Source organism: Bombina bombina, chromosome 1, assembly GCF_027579735.1.
Source record: "Bombina bombina isolate aBomBom1 chromosome 1, aBomBom1.pri, whole genome shotgun sequence".
NCBI lineage: Eukaryota > Metazoa > Chordata > Amphibia > Anura > Bombinatoridae > Bombina > Bombina bombina.
Genome location: NC_069499.1, coordinates 918,668,629 through 918,689,998, shown reverse-complemented (window position 1 = coordinate 918,689,998; position 21,370 = coordinate 918,668,629).

Sequence of the window (21,370 nt, the reverse complement as noted above, 5' to 3'; positions counted from 1 at the left end):
ATAGAAAACTTGTGAATAGAAGATACGTGTTTAACCCTTTAGGGTATTGTGTATCCAATTCCACCATCCAAAATGTTTTTTTGCGATTACCCCTCTTTTTAAAGGGGGAATGTGATCTATTGGGCAGTATCTTAATGTGGATAATGAGTGTTTAAATTGTAAAAAAAATGTAAGCCTATAGGTTGATTCGATTTGTCTTAATCTATGGCCTGTCTGTTTGAGGATCTATGCATCCTTTCCTTAAAGGCACATTCCGTCTTGCCTACATAGGACCGCCCACAAGGGCATTTAATCAAGTATAACACATACTTTGTTTCACAATTAAGGGCATGTTATGATTTTATGTTTTTTACCACTATGGGTAAATGTGACCCCCAAGTTCACATCAATTGGTCAGCCAGACCCATGTGACCAAGTTACAGATTTGAAAACAATCGACCTAGACGCCGTAGGAGACACGGCAGTTGTAAAGGTATTTGAAAGACAGCAAGGTACTGTGTAATTTTGAATTATAGACCTGGAAATTCATTTCTATAAATACGAACTGACCAATAAGACATTTTTAGAAATACGAATTGAGCTATAAGACTTCTCGCCTCTAATTAATTACGGATAAGAAAAGGTTGACTTATTATCTGACAGAAACATTGTTTCTGATGCAATTCACCAATTGAGAACGATACAAGGACACTGAACGTAGAAATTTTCAACCTCGGATTTGCAACATATGTTATGTTTTTAACATATATTCTGATTCCATTGACCTATATTTTTTTGCAATAATTTTTTGCATTCATATTTTATACATTTTTTTTATACATTTTAACAAACAATTTGTAGACACCGGTGTCTTTTTTTCAATATAAGGGAACCCTTAATATCTTAAAATATAAATTTTAGATAGAACCAGTATTTATTATTATTATGTATAGGTATTTTATATGTCTCACGAATTATGATCAATATTAGATTAGATTTTACAATTCTATTGTGTACAATTATTAGAATCATACTACAACGTTTAGATGTTGATATTACAAATGTGATATTATCAAAGAGTTACACTGAATCTAGCACAATCTTGCACACTACTGCACTTTTCTATACTTTGCACTTAAAGAAAATTTAGTTCAAAAGAAAACTTTAACACATAGGAAGTATGTTCTAAGTTCATACTAAGTATTTATATAAAGAATTGACACTTTTTTCTAAATATTAGGCTATCCAATCCAACTTGTGTATCACAGATTTGATAACTACACTCATTTGCACTTTTGAAGATTTGCACCTTTTGAAGACACGTTAACTATTTTTTTTAAACAAATAAAAAACTTTTTTTTTATTCATTAATAAATAAAAATAAATAAATAAATATAACAGGTCAATCTAAAACCAGACTGCTATAGACGCCCAATTCCTCTCAGAGTACAGTGTTTGTCAGAGGGATGTGAAGAGAGTATCGCCTATTGATTTTATGGTTTCCCTCGCTGGAAATCTTTTCAAGGGTTCTCTGTTATCGGTCGTAGGGATTCATCTCCTACCTCCCTTTTCAGATCGACGATATACTCTTATATACCATTACCTCTGCTGATAGCTTTCAGTACTGGTTTGGCTATCTGCTATATGTGGATGGGTGTCTTTCCGTAAGTATGTATCATGATTTAAGACACTCTCAGCTATGGTTTGGCGCTTTATGTATTAATATAAAGTTTTATACAACAACATTTTAAATTAGGGGGAGATAAAAGGCGAGTTTAAAATCCTCCACTACGCACAAAATATAGAAAAAATAACTCATTGTGTAGTTCAATAACAAATCTAGACAGGCCCAGAGGCTTGTTTTCCCACAGAAAACCTCTGAATTACATTGTTTCCAATGCAGCAAAGGATTCTGGGTAAGATATGCAAATTAAGTACACAATGACACACCTTTTTACTTAAGTCTGCTTTTCAGCAGGTTCCCTTTACGCCAAAGTATCGCTGTTCACACAACTTCTAAACTTAGCTAGGGTTAGTGCAGTGATTCATAACCATCCCAGGACAGACTGTTTCGTGGTTATTGCCACTCATCAGCTGGGAGAAGGTTAGAATCACTGCTGGGTGAAGTTGATTCCAGGCAGAATACAACAACATTTTAAATTAGGGGGAGATAAAAGGCGAGTTTAAAATCCTCCACTATGCACAAAATATAGAAAAAATAACTCATTGTGTAGTTCATTAACAAATCTAGACAGGCCCAGACGCTTGTTTTCCCACAGAAAACCTCTGAATTACATTGTTTCCAATGCAGCAAAGGATTCTGGGTAAGATATGCAAATTAAGTACACAATGACACACCTTTTTACTTCAGTCTGTTTGCTGAAAAGCAGACTGAAGTAAGTTTTCTTTCATGTAATTAGCAAGAGTCCATGAGCTAGTGACGTATGGGATATACATTCCTACCAGGAGGGGCAAAGTTTCCCAAACCTTAAAATGCCTATAAATACACCCCTCACCACACCCACAATTCAGTTTTACAAACTTTGCCTCCCATGGAGGTGGTGAAGTAAGTTTGTGCTAGATTCTACGTTGATATGCGCTTCGCAGCAGGCTGGAGCCTGGTTTTCCTCTCAGAGTGCAGTGAATGTCAGAGGGATGTGAAGAGAGTATTGCCTATTTGAAGTCAATGGTCTCCTTCTACGGGATCTATTTCATAGGTTCTCTGTTATCGGTCGTAGAGCTTCATCTCTTACCTCCCTTTTCAGATCGACGATATACTCTTATATACCATTACCTCTACTGATTCTCGTTTCAGTACTGGTTTGGCTGTCTACTATATGTAGATGAGTGTCTTAGGGTAAGTAAGTCTTATTTTTTATGACACTCTAAGCTATGGTTGGGCACTTTATATGTAAAGTTCTAAATATATGTCTTTAAACTTATATTTGCCATGATTCAGGATAATCAGTATTCCTTTAAAATTCAGACTGTCAGTTTCATTATTTGGGATAATGCATTTTAATTCAATTTATTTTTCTTTACCTTGAAAATTTTCAATTGATCATTTTTCCCTGTGTGCTGTTAGGCTCGCGGGGGCAGAAAATGTTTCTTTTTATTGCGTCATTCTTGGCGCAGACTTTTTTGGCGCAAAAATTTCGTCATTTCCGGCGCCGTAGTTGACACCGGAAGTTGTATTCTGTTAACGTCATTTTTGACGCATGTGTATTCTGACATTTTTTTGCGCCAAAAAATGTGGGCGTCGGTTCTGGCATCAGGGGATGTGGCGTCATACTTGGCGCCAAAAATATGGGCATTGTATTTAGCGCCAATAATGTGGGCATCATATTTGGCGCCAAAAAATGTGGGCGTATTTTTTGTTCCACTTTTTTTCCTCACATTATTTAAACCTCACTTTTTTTATTGCTTCTGGTTTCTAGAAGCTTATTAATTTTGCATTCTTTTCCCATTCCTGAAACTGTCATTTAAGGAATTTGATAATTTTGCTTTAAATATTGTTTTTTTTCTATTACATATTGCAAGATTTCACTGTTCCTGTTTCAAAACGTTCTAAGGGATTCCTGTTGACTGAGTTCAGTCCTACCAAAGCTAAGTTCATTTATTTTAAATGTTATGAATGTTTATCTTTAGCTATGGTTTGTAATAAGTTATCACGATAAACTTTTACATGCAGAATCCATTAGTATTTATGCTTTATATATTGCTATTCTTTTTACATCTTATGTACAAGAAATTCTTAGAAGATTTATAAGAATATTTTTCTGATTCTATTTTAAAGGCTTTGTCTGACATCGTGCCTTCTAATAAAAAATTTTGAAGTTTCAAATGACCAACAACATACTGATTTATCCTTCTCTGATGATGTTTTTTTTCTCATTCAGAATTTTCTTCATCAGATATTGACACTAACAAATCTACTTTTTTATTTTTTTATTAAAGTACATTTGTTCTTTGTTGAAAAGGTGTTGATTATTTTGGATATTAAAGGTAACTAGTTCTTTTTCAAGACTAGCTAAACATTTTATTTCTGCTTATTTATTCTTCTGTATTTTCAGAGGTTTTTTTTCCAGTTCCTCATACTAGGGAATGGAATAGGCTGAGAATTTTCTTTTATTCCTTCTTCAAAGGTTTTAAACTATATTCTTTGCCGGCAGTTAATTTCAATTTTGAGGGTTCTCCAATTTAATGGGGCTATCTCTACTCCTGCTAATTATGCTATTGTTTCTATAGCAAAATAGTATTTATTTTCCTTTAGATGAATGTATCTTATTTAAGGAAAATTATTTATTTTCAGGTTCTTTTCTTGGACCTGTGATTTATTTGAATGATGTTGCAATTGCTTCATTTTTCTGTTTACTTTAACCCCTTAATGACCACAGCACTTTTCCATTTTCTGTCCGTTTGGGACCAAGGCTATTTTTACATTTTTGCAGTGTTTGTGTTTAGCTGTAATTTTCCTCTTACTCATTTACTGTACCCACATATATTATATACCGTTTTTCTCGCAATTAAATGGACTTTCTAAAGATACCATTATTTTCATCATATCTTATAATTTACTATAAAAAAATGATAAAATATGAGGAAAAATGGAAAAAAACACACTTTTTCTAACTTTGACCCCCAAAATCTGTTACATATCTAAAACCACTAAAAAACACCCATGCTAAATAGTTTCTAAATTTTGTCCTGAGTTTAGAAATACCCAATGTTTACATGTTCTTTGCTTTTTTTGCAAGTTATAGGGCCATAAATACAAGTAGCACTTTGCTATTTCCAAACCATTTTTTTCCAAAATTAGCGCTAGTTACATTAGAACACTAATATCTTTCAGGAATCCCTGAATATCCCTTGACATGTATATATTTTTTTTTAGTAGACAACCCAAAGTATTGATCTAGGCCAATTTTGGTATATTTCATACCACCATTTCACCGCCAAATGCGATCAAATACAAAAAATCGTTCACTTTTTCACAAATTTTTTCACAAACTTTCGATTTCTCACTGAAATTATTTACAAACAACTTGTGCAATTATGGCATAAATGGTTGTAAATTCTTCTCTGGGATCCCCTTTGTTCAGAAATAGCAGACATATATGGCTTTGGCGTTGCTTTTTGGTAATTAGAAGGCCGCTAAATGCCACTGCGCACCACAAGTGTATTATGCCCAGCAGTTAAGGGGTTAATTAGGGAGCTTTTAGGGAGCTTGTAGGGTTAATTTTAGCTTTAGTGTAGTGTAGTAGACAACCCCAAGTATTGATCTAGGCACATTTTGGTATATTTCATGCCACCATTTCACCGCCAAATGCGATCAAATTAAAAAAAACGTAAAATTTTTCACAATTTTAGGTTTCTCACTGAAATCATTTACAAACAGCTTGTGCAATTATGGCACAAATGGTTGTAAATGCTTGTCTGGGATCCCCTTTGTTCAGAAATAGCTGACATATATGACTTTGGCGTTGCTTTCTGGTAATTAGAAGGCCGCTAAATCCTGCTGAGCCTCACACGTGTATTATGGCTAGCAGTGAAGGGGTTAATTAGGGAGTTTGTAGGGAGCTTGCAGGGTTAATTTTAGCTTTAGTGTAGAGATCAGCCTCCCATCTGACACATCCCACCCCCTGATCCCTCCCAAACAGCTCCCTTCCCTCCCCCACCCCACAATTGTCCCCGCCATCTTAAGTACTGGCAGAAAGTCTGCCAGTACTAAAATAAAAGGGTTTTTAAAAAAAAAAAAAAAAAATGTTTTTAGCATATTTACATATGCTATTGTGTAGGATCCCCCCCTTAGCCCCCAACCTCCCTGATCCCCCCCAAAACCGCTCTCTAACCCTCCCCTCTGCCTTATTGGGGGCCATCTTGGGTACTGGCAGCTGTCTGCCAGTACCCAGTTTGCAATAAAAAGTGCTTTTTTTTGTTTGTTTGTTTTTTTCTGTAGTGTAGCTTCCCCCCCACACACAGATAAACCCCCACCACCTTGCTGATCGTTTATTTTTTTTACATTTTGACATTTTTTTTATATTTTTTATTTTAGCATTTTCTGTAGTGTAGCGGTTCCCACCCGCTCCCTCCCCGTGCACGCGCCCGCCCCAACCCTCCTGTGCACGCGCGCGCGCCCGTGCGCACCCCCAGCCACCCCGCCCACGATCCCGCCCCCTTCACATCAACAGGGCCATCGATGGCCGCCACCCGCCTCCCGGTCCGGCTCCCACCCACCAACGCAGTAAGCCACCGATCTCCAGTGCAGAGAGGGCCACAGAGTGGCTCTCTCTGCACCGGATGGCTTAAAAAGGTTATTGCAGGATGCCTCCATATCGAGGCATCACTGCAATAACCAGAAAGCATCTGGAAGCGAGCAGGATCGCTTCCAGCTGCTTTCCACACTGAGGACGTGCAGGGTACGTTCTCAGGCGTTAACTGCCTTTTTTCTGAGGACGTACCCTGCACGTCCTCAGTCGTTAAGGGGTTAAGATCAAGTATCAGATTATGATTTATTTTAGCATTGTTAAAGGGACAAAATCTACTAGACTAGGTGCTGTTGCATTTGTCTTGTTGTTTTGCATTTGTTATGCAAGTTCAGTGTGTTGACTGGTCCTTTAACTGGGTTATCATGCTAATAATTTCATTTGTGTCTTCATTTTATTGAGTCTTTAGCTGTTTTAGCTAGAAGAATTTTGTGATTTCTAAAAATCCATATCTCTTTTTTTCTAAAATAATCAATTATTTGGTTTATAATTTGATTAAATTCTTAACTGTTACTCTGGGCTTCAAGATTGAGTTCTAAGACTAAAACTTTAAGCTTATATTAGTTTGGTTGTTCTTTTTAAGGAACAAATTCCCAAGTAACATGTTTTTAATTGGAAATCTTTTAGTTCAAAATCAGCTCCCTAAAATTGCAATGTATGTGCCGTATTCCAGTTTGGCTGGTAAGGGGCAGGTTAAGATTTTTTTGAAATTTGTTGTTTTGCAAATTTCTTTGATTTTGGGTACAGAATTAAGTTCAGAGTAAAACCGTCTGTGAGAAGTCTTTTTTCTCTATGATATTCCAGCTATTCCGTTAAGTGTGTTTCGGTCCTATATATTTTGGGATAATGTTGAAGCGCGGCTGATCACCCGTTGGGGTTCAAGCGCTGCTCAGTCCTGGAATCTTCTGGGGTATTTCTTCCAGTTCCATTTTTAGGAACTTGGTTTTGGGGTTTTATTCAAAACTATTCTGCCTTTTGTTGGTCAGTGATGGCATTATTTGTTTTCATTAGATACAATAGATGCATATCTTCATTTTCTGTTTTCATTCAGATTATTTTCTGAGGCTGCGGAATCTCATATGATTCAACTTTGTTCTTTCAGGACATAGTTAGAGGATCTTTTTTTCAAAAGCTCTTGATTCCTCACACAAGGGTCACCTTTTTAGGTTTCCAGATAGTTTGGGTCACTGTCTTTGTCTCTAAATAGACAAGTGACAATTTTATTGGGTTCCGTCTGTCGGTACCTTCAGTCTCTATTATTTCCTTCAGTTGCTATATATGCATGGAAGTTTTAGGTTTTATGGCTGCAGCGTTGGATTCAATTCCCTTTGCTCATTTTCATGGAAAACCTTTCCAGTTTTTTATGCTGAATAATGGTGCAGGGATTCTAGGATTTCACATTTTAAATCTTCAGATCCTAATGTTTAACTATCTTGATTTGATGGTTAAGTTCACCTTCATTTAGTTTTACAGGTCTCTTCGTTTCTTTCAACCTGGACCATGATCTCTTCAGATGTGAGTCTTTTTGGTTGGGAGGCTGTCTGAGGATCTCTGTCAGCACAAGGGGTTTGGAAATCTCAGGAGGCGAGATTACCATTTGATATTTTAGAACTCCGTGCATTCTCAGAGTTCTTCAGTTAGTTTCTTTTGAAGAGGAGACGTTTATTGTTTTTCAGACAATGTCACAACTGTGGTATATGTCAATCATCAGGGTGGGACTATCAGTCCTTAGGCTGGGACAAAAGTATCTCGGATATTTGCTTCGGTTAAATCCAGCTCCTATCTAAATTCTGTGGTCTTTTTCCCAGGTATAGACATTTGTGAAGCGGATTATCTCTGTTAATCAAGCTTTACTTCCGGGAGAATGGTCTCTCTTACCCAGATATGTTTTTCAATTTTTCAGATGTAAGGGTTTTCAGAAATAGATCTGTTGGCATCTCATCTGAATAAAGAACTTCCCAGGGGCCTATTCAGGTCCGGGGATCCTCAGGCGGAAGTAGTGTATGCATTGATATTTCCTTGGAATTATCATTTTGTCTATATCCTTTCGCCTCTAGTTCTTCTTCCAAAAGTGATTTCCAAAATTCTAATGGAGTGTTTGTTTGTACTGCTGGTGGCTCCAGCATGGCCTCTCAGGTTTTGGTATGCGGATCTCATTTGGATGGCCAGTTGCCAACCTTGGACTCTTCCGTTAAGAACAGACCTTCTTTCTCAAGGCCCATTTTTCCATCAGGATCTCAAATCTTTAAATTTGAAGGGATGGAGATTGAACGCTTGATTTTTAGTCATAGAGGTTTCTCTGACTCATTGATTAATACTATGTTTCAGGCTCGTAAATCTGTCTCTAGAAAGACTTATTATCGAGTTTGGAAGACCTACATTTCTTAGTGTTTTCTCAATTTTCTTGGCATTCTTTTATAATTCCTAAAATTTTATAATTTCTTCAGGTTGGTTTGGATAAGGTTTTGTTTTCAGTTCCTTGATAGGACAAATTTCTACTCTTTCTGTTCTTTTTTCACAGAAAGATTGCTAATCATCCTGATATTCACATTGTTTTGTACAGACTTTGGTTCGTATAAAGCCTGTCATTAAGTTAATCTCTCCTCTTTGGAGTCTCAATTTGGTGCTGAGGGCTTTACAGGCTCCTCCGTTTGAACCTATGCATTCTCCTAACATTAAATTACTTTCTTGGAAAGTATTGTTCCTTTTGGCTATCTCTTCTGCTAGAAGAGTTTCTGAGTTATCTGCTCTTTCTTGTGAATTTCCTTTTCTGATTTTTCATCAGAATAAGGCAGTGTTGCTTCCTAATATTCATCATTTTGTTCAGGCTTTGATTCGTATCAAACCCGTCATTAAGCCAATTTCTCCTCTTGGAGTTTTAATTTGGTTCTGAAGGATTTTCAGGCTCTTCTATTTGAGCATATGCTTGCTCTGGACATTAATTACTTTCATGGAAAGTATTGTTCTTTTTGGACATCTCTTCAGCTAGTTCAGTTTTTGAATTATCTGTTTTTTCTTGTGAATCTCCTTTTTCTGTTTTTTTCATCAGGGTAAGGTGCTTTTTGCTGTCCTCATTTCAATTCTTACCTAAAGTTGTAAATTCTAACTACATTAGGGAGGAATTATTGTTTTCCTAAGAGTTCTTTGGCAAGATTCTTTCATTCTTTGGATATGGTAAGAGTTTTGAAATCCTATGTTGAAGCTATTCAGATTTCAGACAGACTTCTAGTCTATTTGTTTTCTTTTCTGGTTTTAGGAAGATCAAAATGCTTCTGCCATTTATTTGGCATCTTGGTTAAACTTTTGATTCATCATGCTTATTTGGAGTCGGGTGGATTCCCGCCTCAGAGGATTACGGCTCATTCTACTAGGTAAGTTTCTACTTCCTGGGCTTTTTAAGAATGAAGCTTCTGTTGATCACATTTGCAAAGCAATGACTTGGTCTTCTTTGCATACTTTTTCTAAATCCTGCCATTTTGATGTGTTTTCTTCTTCTGAAGCAGTTTTTGGTAGAAACGTACTTCAGGCAGCTGTTTCTGTTTGATTAGTTTGCTTATAATTTCTGTTTTTTTCATTATAAGATTAAAACTTTTGATTTGGGTTGTGGATTATTTTTTCAGTGGAATTGGCTGTCTTTATTTTATCCCTCCCTCTCTAGTGACTCTTGCGTGGAAGTTCCACATCTTGGGTATCTGCTATCCCATACGTCACTAGCTCATGGACTCTTGCTAATTACATGAAAGAAAACATAATTTATGTAAGAACTTACCTGATAAATTTATTTCTTTCATATTAGCAAGAGTCCATGAGACCCACCCTTTTTGTGGTGGTTATGATTTTTTTGTATAAAGCACAATTATTCCAATTCCTTATTTTTGATGCTTTCGCTCCTTTCTCATCACCCCACTTCTTGGCTATTCGTTAAACTGAATTGTGGGTGTGGTGAGGGGTGTATTTATAGGCATTTTAAGGTTTGGGAAACTTTTCCCCTCCTGGTAGGAATGTATATCCCATACGTCACTAGCTCATGGACTCTTGCTAATATGAAAGAAATGAATTTATCAGGTAAGTTCTTACATAAATTATGTTTTTCCTATACCAGATTGTGTTTCAGATATTATTGCACGAAAATGGGAGAAGCCTGGGATTCCTTTTTTCCTTCTACTATTTTTAGGAAGATGTTTCCTATTGCTGATTCTATTAAGGAATCTTGGCAGATGGTTCCTATGGTGGAGGGAGCAGTTTCCACTCTGACCAAGAGGACCACTATTCCTATTGAGGACATCTGTTCCTTTAAAGATCCTATGGATAAGAAGTTGGAAGTTTTGCTTAAAAAGATTTATGTTCACCAGGGGTATCAATGGCAACCGGCTGCATGTATTGCTACGGTTACTAGTGTGGTGGCATATTGGTTTGATGCATTGTCTGATTCTATTCAGCAAGACACTCCTCTTGAAGACATTCAAGATAGAATCAAGGTTTTGAAGTTGGCTAATTCCTTTATTGCAGATGCTTCTCTACAGGTCATCAAGTTGGGAGCTAAAATTTCTGGTTTTGCCATTTTAGCTCGCAGAGCTTTATGGTTAAAATCCTGGTCTGTAGATGTGTCCTCTAAGTCTAAGATTTTGTCTATTCCTTACAAGGGTAAGACCTTGTTTGGGCCAGGTTTGGCTGAGATTATTTCTGATATTACGGGAGGGAAGGGGCATTCTCTTCCTCAGGATAAAAGAAATAAACAGAAGGGTCGGCAGAGTAATTTTCGTTCCTTTCGTAACTTCTCTGGTAACTCTTCCTCTTAATCCTCCAAGCAGAAACAGTCCAAGCCATCTTGGAAGTCAAATCAGTCTTGGAATAAAGGGAAGCAGTCCAGGAAGCCTGTTGCCGACTCAAAATCAGCATGAAGGGTCTGCCCCCGATCTGGGAATGGATCTTGTGGGGGGCAGACTCTCTCTCTCTTTCTTCATTCAAGCTTGGGTTCGATATGTTCAGGATCCCTGGGTGGTAGATATCGTGTCCCAGGGTTACAAACTGGAGTTCAAGAATTTTCCTCCCAGAGGCAGGTTTCTTCACTCCAGGTTATCTGTAAACTAGATAAAAGGAGAGGCGTTCTTACATTGTGTTCAGAATCTTTCCGACATGGGAGTGATAGTTCCGGTTCAGGAACATGGTCTGGGTTTTTATTCCAATCTCTTTATCGGTCCCAAGAAGGAGGGAACTTTTAGACCTATTTTAGACTATTCGTTCCAATTTTCCTTTGGTTCAGGAAGGTCAGTTCATGACCACAGTGGATCTAAAGGATGTAGATATGCATATTCCCATTCACAGGGATCATCACAGGTTCCTAAGATTTGCATTTCTAGACAAACATTTTCAGTTTGTAGCTCTTCCTTTTGGTCTTGCAACAGCTCCCAGAATTTTTTAAAAGGTTCTGGGAGCATTGTTGGCGGTGCTTTGATTGAGGGGTGTTGCAGTGGCTCCTTATCTGGACAATATTCTAGTTCAGGCTCCATATTTTCAACTAGCAAACTCCCACACGGAGTTGTTGTCTTTTCTGCGCTCCTACGGTTGGAAGGTGAATTTAGGAAAAAGTTCCTTAATTCCAGCTACAAGAGTGGTATTTTTGGGGACCATTATAGATTCTCTAGAGATGAAAATTTTTCTGACAGAAACAAGAAAGTCAAAGATTTTCAATATGTGTCTTGCTCTTCAGTCCCTTCATCGGCCGTCAGTGGCTCAGTGCATGGAGGTTATTGGTCTGAGAGTTTCAGTCATGGACATCATTCCGTTTGCTCGGTTCCATCTCAAACCTCTGCAGTTATGCTAGCTCAGGCAGTGGAATGGGGATTATGCGGATTTATCTTCATTATCAGATGTCAAGAGATTCTCTTCCATGGTGGTTGTCTCAGGATCTTCTCTCTCATGGAACTTTCTTTCTCAGACCTGCCTGGGTAATTGTAACTACGGATGCCAGTTTGCTGGGCTGGGGTGCTGTCTGGGGTTCATTAAGGGCTCAGGGTCTATGGACTCGGGAGGAGTCAGTTCTTCCAATAAATGTTTTGAAACTGAAAGCAATTTTCAATGCTCTTCTAGCCTGGCCTCAGCTAGCTTCAACCCAGTTTATCAGGTTTCAGTCGGACAACATAATGTCAGTGGCTTACATCAATCATTAGGGAGGAGGATCTTGGAGTTCCTTGGCCATGACAGAGGTAGCCAAGATTATTCAGTGGGCGGAGATTCACAACTGTTGTCTGTCTGCTATCCATATTCCAGGGGTGGACAATTAGGAAGCATATTTTCTGAGCAGACTTTCTTTCATGTAATTAGCAAGAGTCCATGAGCTAGTGACGTATGGGATATACATTCCTACCAGGAGGGGCAAAGTTTCCCAAACCTCAAAATGCCTATAAATACACCCCTCACCACACCCACAAATCAGTTTTACAAACTTTGCCTCCCATGGAGGTGGTGAAGTAAGTTTGTGCTAGATTCTACGTTGATATGCGCTTCGCAGCAGGCTGGAGCCCAGTTTTCCTCTCAGTGTGCAGTGAATGTCAGAGGGATGTGAGGAGAGTATTGCCTATTTGAATTCAATGGTCTCCTTCTACGGGATCTTTTTCATAGGTTCTCTGTTATCGGTCGTAGAGATTCATCTCTTACCTCCCTTTTCAGATCGTCGATATACTCTTATATACCATTACCTCTACTGATTCTCGTTTCAGTACTGGTTTGGCTTTCTACTACATGTAGATGAGTGTCCTGGGGTAAGTAATCTTATTTTTTGTGACACTCTAAGCTATGGTTGGGCACTTTTATGTAAAAGTTCTAAATATATGTGTTTAAACATTTATGTGCCTTGTTTGAGGATGATCAATATTCCTTATTTCAGACAGACAGTTTCATTATTGGGATAATGCATATGAATTATCAATTTTTTTCTTACCTTTAAATTGACTTTTTTCTCTTTGGGCTGTTAGGCTAGCGGGGGCTGAAAATGCTTCATTTTATTGCGTCATTCTTGGCGCAGACTTTTTTGGCGCAGACTTTTTTTTCCCATTCCTGAAACTGTCATTTAAGGAATTTGATAGATTTTGCTTTATATGTTGTTTTTTCTCTTACATATTGCAAGATGTCTCAGATTGACCCTGGATCAGAAGCTACTTCTGGAAAAACGCTGCCTGATGCTGGCTCTACCAAAGTTAAGTGCATTTGTTGTAAACTTGTGGTATCTGTTCCTCCGGCTGTAGTTTGTGATGAATGTCATGATAAACTTGCTAATGCAGATTCAATTTCCATTAGTAATATTCCATTACCTGTTGCTGTTCCATCAACATCTAATACTCAGGATGTTCCTGTTAATATAAGAGATTTTGTTTCTAAATCTATTAGGAAGGCTATGTCTGTTATTCCTCCTTCCAGTAAGCGTAAAAGGTCTTTTAAAACTTCTCATTTCTCAGATGAATTTTTAAATGAACATCATCATTCTGATTTGTCTGTTTATGATGAGGATTTTTCTGGTTCAGAGGATTCTGTCTCAGATATTGACACTGATAAATCTTCATATTTATTTAAAATGGAATTTATTCGTTCTTTACTTAAAGAAGTTTTAATCGCTTTAGAAATTGAGGATTCTAGTCCTCTTGATACTAAATCTAATAAGCGTTTAAATTCGGTTTTTAAACCTCCTGTAGTTATTCCGGAAGTTTTTCCTGTCCCTGATGCTATTTCTGAAGTAATTTCTAGGGAATGGAATAATCTGGGTAATTCTTTTACTCCTTCTAAAAGATTTAAGAAATTGTATCCTGTGCCATCTGACAGATTAGAGTTTTGGGACAAAATCCCTAAAGTTGATGGGGCTATCTCTACTCTTGCTAAGCGTACTACTATTCCTACGGCAGATAGTACTTCCTTTAAGGATCCTTTAGATAGGAAGATTGATTCCTTTCTAAGGAAAGCTTATTTTTGTTCAGGTAATCTTCTTAGGCCTGCTATTTCTTTGGCTGATGTTGCTGCAGCTTCCACTTTTTGGTTGGAGGCTTTGGCACAACAAGTGTCAGATCATAATTCTCATAGCATTGTTAAACTTCTTCAACATGCTAATAACTTTATTTGTGATGCCATCTTTGATATCATCAGAGTTGATGTCAGGTATATGTCTTTAGCTATTCTAGCTACAGGGAGTGCAGAATTATTAGGCATGTTGTATTTTTGAGGATTAATTTTATTATTGAACAACAATCATGTTCTCAATGAACCCAAAAAACTCATTAATATCAAAGCTGAATATTTTTGGAAGTAGTTTTTAGTTTGTTTTTAGTTTTAGCTATTTTAGGGGGATATCTGTGTGTGCACGTGACTATTACTGTGCATAATTATTCGGCAACTTAACAAAAAACAATTATATACCCATTTCAATTATTTATTTTTACCAGTGAAACCAATATAACATCTCAACATTCACAAATATACATTTCTGACATTCAAAAACAAAACAAAAACAAATCAGTGACCAATATAGCCACCTTTCTTTGCAAGGACATTCAAAAGCCTGCCATCCATGGATTCTGTCAGTGTTTTGATCTGTTCACCATCAACATTGCGTGCAGCAGCAACCACAGCCTCCCAGACACTGTTCAGAGAGGTGTACTGTTTTCCCTCCTTGTAAATCTCACATTTGATGATGGACCACAGGTTCTCAATGGGGTTCAGATCAGGTGAACAAGGAGGCCATGTCATTAGATTTTCTTCTTTTATACCCTTTCTTGTCAGCCACGCTGTGGAGTACTTGGACGCGTGTGATGGAGCATTGTCCTGCATGAAAATCATGTTTTTCTTGAAGGATGCAGACTTCTTCCTGTACCACTGCTTGAAGGTGTCTTCCAGAAACTGGCAGTAGGACTGGGAGTTGAGCTTGACTCCATCCTCAACCCGAAAAGGCCCCACAAGCTCATCTTTGATGATACCAGCCCAAACCAGTACTCCACCTCCACCTTGCTGGCGTCTGAGTCGGACTGGAGCTCTCTGCCCTTTACCAATCCAGCCACGGGCCCATCCATCTGGCCCATCAAGACTCACTCTCATTTCATCAGTCCATAAAACCTTAGAAAAATCAGTCTTGAGATATTTCTTGGCCCAGTCTTGACGTTTCAGCTTGTGTGTCTTGTTCAGTGGTGGTCGTCTTTCAGCCTTTCTTACCTTGGCCATGTCTCTGAGTATTGCACACCTTGTGCTTTTGGGCACTCCAGTGATGTTGCAGCTCTGAAATATGGCCAAACTGGTGGCAAGTGGCATCTTGGCAGCTGCACGCTTGACTTTTCTCAGTTCATGGGCAGTTATTTTGCGCCTTGGTTTTTCCACACGCTTCTTGCGACCCTGTTGACTATTTTGAATGAAACGCTTGATTGTTCGATGATCACGCTTCAGAAGCTTTGCAATTTTAAGAGTGCTGCATCCCTCTGCAAGATATCTCACTATTTTTGACTTTTCTGAGCCTGTCAAGTCCTTCTTTTGACCCATTTTGCCAAAGGAAAGGAAGTTGCCTAATAATTATGCACACCTGATATAGGGTGTTGATGTCATTAGACCACACCCCTTCTCATTACAGAGATGAACATCACCTAATATGCTTAATTGGTAGTAGGCTTTCGAGCCTATACAACTTGGAGTAAGACAACATGCATAAAGAGGATGATGTGGTCAAAATACTCATTTGCCTAATAATTCTGCACTCCCTGTAGAAGAGCTTTATGGCTTAAAACTTGGAATGCTGATATGTCTTCTAAGTCAACTTTGCTTTCCCTTTCTTTCCAAGGTAATAAATTGTTTGGTTCTCAGTTGGATTCTATTATTTCAACTGTTACTGGGGGGAAAGGAACTTTTTTTTACCTCAGGATAAAAAATCTAAAGGTAAATATAGGGCTGCTAATCGTTTTCGTTCCTTTCGTCAGAATAAGGAACAGAAGCCTGACCCTTCCCCTAAAGGAACGGTTTCTGTTTGGAAACCGTCTCCAGTCTGGAATAAATCCAAGCCTTTTAGAAAGCCAAAGCCAGCTCCCAAGTCCACATGAAGGTGCGGCCCTCATTCCAGCGCAGCTGGTAGGGGGCAGATTACGATTTTTCAAAGAAATTTGGATCAAATCGATTCACAGTCTTTGGATTCAGAACATTGTTTCACAAGGGTACAGAATAGGGTTCAAGGTAAGGCCACCTGCAAGAAGATTTTTTCTTTCTCGCATTCCAATAAATCCAGTGAAGGCTCAGGCATTTCTGAAATGTGTTTCAGATCTAGAGTTGGCTGGAGTAATTATGCCAGTTCCAGTTCTGGAACAGGGGCTGGGGTTTTACTCAAATTTACTTCAAACTCCTCCGTTTGAACCTATGCATTCTCTGAACATTAAATTACTTTCTTGGAAAGTATTGTTCCTTTTGGCTATCTCTTCTGCTAGAAGAGTTTCTGAGTTATCTGCTCTTTCTTGTGAATTCATTTTCTGATTTTTCATCAGAATAAGGCAGTGTTGCTTCCTGATATTCATCATTTTGTTCAGGCTTTGATTCGTATCAAACCCGTCATTAAGCCAATTTCTCCTCTTGGAGTTTTAATTTTGTTCTGAATGATTTTCAGGCTCTTCTATTTGAGCATATGCTTGCTCTGGACATTAATTACTTTCATGGAAAGTATTGTTCTTTTTGGACATCTCTTCAGCTAGTTCAGTTTTTGAATTATCTGTTTTTTCTTGTGAATCTCCTTTTTCTGATTTTTTTCATCAGGGTAAGGTGCTTTTTGCTGTCCTCATTTCAATTCTTACCTAAAGTTGTAAATTCTAACTAGATTAGGGAGGAATTATTGTTTTCCTAAGACTTCTTTGGCAAGATTCTTTCATTCTTTGGATATGGTAAGAGTTTTGAAATCCTATGTTGAAGCTATTCAGATTTCAGACAGACTTCTAGTCTATTTGTTTTCTTTTCTGGTTTTAGGAAGATCAAAATGCTTCTGCCATTTATTTGGCATCTTGGTTAAACTTTTGATTCATCATGCTTATTTGGAGTCGGGTGGATTCCCGCCTCAGAGGATTACGGCTCATTCTACTAGGTAAGTTTCTACTTCCTGGGCTTTTTAAGAATGAAGCTTCTGTTGATCACATTTGCAAAGCAATGACTTGGTCTTCTTTGCATACTTTTTCTAAATCCTGCCATTTTTATGTGTTTTCTTCTTCTGAAGCAGTTTTTGGTAGAAACGTACTTCAGGCAGCTGTTTCTGTTTGATTCGTTTGCTTATAATTTCTGTTTTTTTCATTATAAGATTAAAACTTTTGATTTGGGTTGTGGATTATTTTTTCAGCGGAATTGGCTGTCTTTATTTTATCCCTCCCTCTCTAGTGACTCTTGCGTGGAAGTTCCACATCTTGGGTATCTGCTATCCCATACGTCACTAGCTCATGGACTCTTGCTAATTACATGAAAGAAAACATAATTTATGTAAGAACTTATCTGATAAATTCATTTCTTTCATATTAGCAAGAGTCCATGAGACCCACCCTTTTTGTGGTGGTTATGATTTTTTTTGTATAAAGCACAATTATTCCAATTCCTTATTTTTGATGCTTTCGCTCCTTTCTCTTCACCCCACTTCTTGGCTATTCGTTAAACTGAATTGTGGGTGTGGTGAGGGGTGTATTCATCGGCCGTCAGTGGCTCAGTGCATGGAGGTTATTGGTCTGAGAGTTTCAGTCATGGACATCATTCCGTTTGCTCGGTTCCATCTCAAACCTCTGCAGTTATGCTAGCTCAGGCAGTGGAATGGGGATTATGCGGATTTATCTTCATTATCAGATGTCAAGAGATTCTCTTCCATGGTGGTTGTCTCAGGATCTTCTCTCTCAGGGAACTTTCTTTCTCAGACCTGCCTGGGTAATTGTAACTACGGATGCCAGTTTGCTGGGCTGGGGTGCTGTCTGGGGTTCATTAAGGGCTCAGGGTCTATGGACTCGGGAGGAGTCAGTTCTTCCAATAAATGTTTTGAAACTGAAAGCAATTTTCAATGCTCTTCTAGCCTGGCCTCAGCTAGCTTCAACCCAGTTTATCAGGTTTCAGTCGGACAACATAATGTCAGTGGCTTACATCAATCATTAGGGAGGAGGATCTTGGAGTTCCTTGGCCATGACAGAGGTAGCCAAGATTATTCAGTGGGCGGAGATTCACAACTGTTGTCTGTCTGCTATCCATATTCCAGGGGTGGACAATTAGGAAGCGTATTTTCTGAGCAGACTTTCTTTCATGTAATTAGCAAGAGTCCATGAGCTAGTGACGTATGGGATATACATTCCTACCAGGAGGGGCAAAGTTTCCCAAACCTCAAAATGCCTATAAATACACCCCTCACCACACCCACAAATCAGTTTTACAAACTTTGCCTCCCATGGAGGTGGTGAAGTAAGTTTGTGCTAGATTCTACGTTGATATGCGCTTCGCAGCAGGCTGGAGCCCAGTTTTCCTCTCAGTGTGCAGTGAATGTCAGAGGGATGTGAGGAGAGTATTGCCTATTTGAATTCAATGGTCTCCTTCTATGGGATCTTTTTCATAGGTTCTCTGTTATCGGTCGTAGAGATTCATCTCTTACCTCCCTTTTCAGATCGTCGATATACTCTTATATACCATTACCTCTACTGATTCTCGTTTCAGTACTGGTTTGGCTTTCTACTACATGTAGATGAGTGTCCTGGGGTAAGTAATCTTATTTTTTGTGACACTCTAAGCTATGGTTGGGCACTTTTATGTAAAAGTTCTAAATATATGTGTTTAAACATTTATTTGCCTTGTTTGAGGATGATCAATATTCCTTATTTCAGACAGACAGTTTCATTATTGGGATAATGCATATGAATTATCAATTTTTTTCTTACCTTTAAATTGACGGGGGCTGAAAATGCTTCATTTTATTGCGTCATTCTTGGCGCAGACTTTTTTGGCGCAAAAAATTTCCTTGTCATTTCCGGCGTCATACTTGTCGCCGGAAGTTGTTCGTGATTGCGTCATTTTTTTGACGTTTTGCGCCAAAAGTGTCGGCGTCACCGGATGTGGCGTCATTCTCGGCGCCAAAAGCATTTAGGCGCCAATAATGTGGGCGTCATTTTTGTCTCCACCTTTTTTTCTCATTATTTAAGTCTCATTTTTCTTTTGCTTCTGGTTACTAGAGGCTTATTCATTGGCATTTTTTCCCATTCCTGAAACTGTCATTTAAGGAATTTGATAGATTTTGCTTTATATGTTGTTTTTTCTCTTACATATTGCAAGATGTCTCAGATTGACCCTGGATCAGAAGCTACTTCTGGAAAAACGCTGCCTGATGCTGGCTCTACCAAAGTTAAGTGCATTTGTTGTAAACTTGTGGTATCTGTTCCTCCGGCTGTAGTTTGTGATGAATGTCATGATAAACTTGCTAATGCAGATTCAATTTCCATTAGTAATATTCCATTACCTGTTGCTGTTCCATCAACATCTAATACTCAGGATGTTCCTGTTAATATAAGAGATTTTGTTTCTAAATCTATTAGGAAGGCTATGTCTGTTATTCCTCCTTCCAGTAAGCGTAAAAGGTCTTTTAAAACTTCTCATTTCTCAGATGAATTTTTAAATGAACATCATCATTCTGATTTGTCTGTTTATGATGAGGATTTTTCTGGTTCAGAGGATTCTGTCTCAGATATTGACACTGATAAATCTTCATATTTATTTAAAATGGAATTTATTCGTTCTTTACTTAAAGAAGTTTTAATCGCTTTAGAAATTGAGGATTCTAGTCCTCTTGATACTAAATCTAATAAGCGTTTAAATTCGGTTTTTAAACCTCCTGTAGTTATTCCGGAAGTTTTTCCTGTCCCTGATGCTATTTCTGAAGTAATTTCTAGGGAATGGAATAATCTGGGTAATTCTTTTACTCCTTCTAAAAGATTTAAGAAATTGTATCCTGTGCCATCTGACAGATTAGAGTTTTGGGACAAAATCCCTAAAGTTGATGGGGCTATCTCTACTCTTGCTAAGCGTACTACTATTCCTACGGCAGATAGTACTTCCTTTAAGGATCCTTTAGATAGGAAGATTGATTCCTTTCTAAGGAAAGCTTATTTATGTTCAGGTAATCTTCTTAGGCCTGCTATTTCTTTGGCTGATGTTGCTGCAGCTTCCACTTTTTGGTTGGAGGCTTTGGCACAACAAGTGTCAGATCATAATTCTCATAGCATTGTTAAACTTCTTCAACATGCTAATAACTTTATTTGTGATGCCATCTTTGATATCATCAGAGTTGATGTCAGGTATATGTCTTTAGCTATTCTAGCTAGAAGAGCTTTATGGCTTAAAACTTGGAATGCTGATATGTCTTCTAAGTCAACTTTGCTTTCCCTTTCTTTCCAAGGTAATAAATTGTTTGGTTCTCAGTTGGATTCTATTATTTCAACTGTTACTGGGGGGAAAGGAACTTTTTTACCTCAGGATAAAAAATCTAAAGGTAAATATAGGGCTGCTAATCGTTTTCGTTCCTTTCGTCAGAATAAGGAACAGAAGCCTGACCCTTCCCCTAAAGGAACGGTTTCTGTTTGGAAACCGTCTCCAGTCTGGAATAAATCCAAGCCTTTTAGAAAGCCAAAGCCAGCTCCCAAGTCCACATGAAGGTGCGGCCCTCATTCCAGCGCAGCTGGTAGGGGGCAGATAATGATTTTTCAAAGAAATTTGGATCAAATCGATTCACAGTCTTTGGATTCAGAACATTGTTTCACAAGGGTACAGAATAGGTTTCAAGGTAAGGCCACCTGCAAGAAGATTTTTTCTTTCTCGCATTCCAATAAATCCAGTGAAGGCTCAGGCATTTCTGAAATGTGTTTCAGATCTAGAGTTGGCTGGAGTAATTATGCCAGTTCCAGTTCTGGAACAGGGGCTGGGGTTTTACTCAAATCTATTCATTGTACCAAAGAAGGAGAATTCCTTCAGACCAGTTCTGGTTTTAAAAATATTGAATCGTTATGTAAGGATACCAACATTCAAAATGGTAACTATAAGGACTATTCTGCCTTTTGTTCAGCAAGGGCATTATATGTCCACAATAGATTTGCAGGATGCACATCTGCATATTCCGA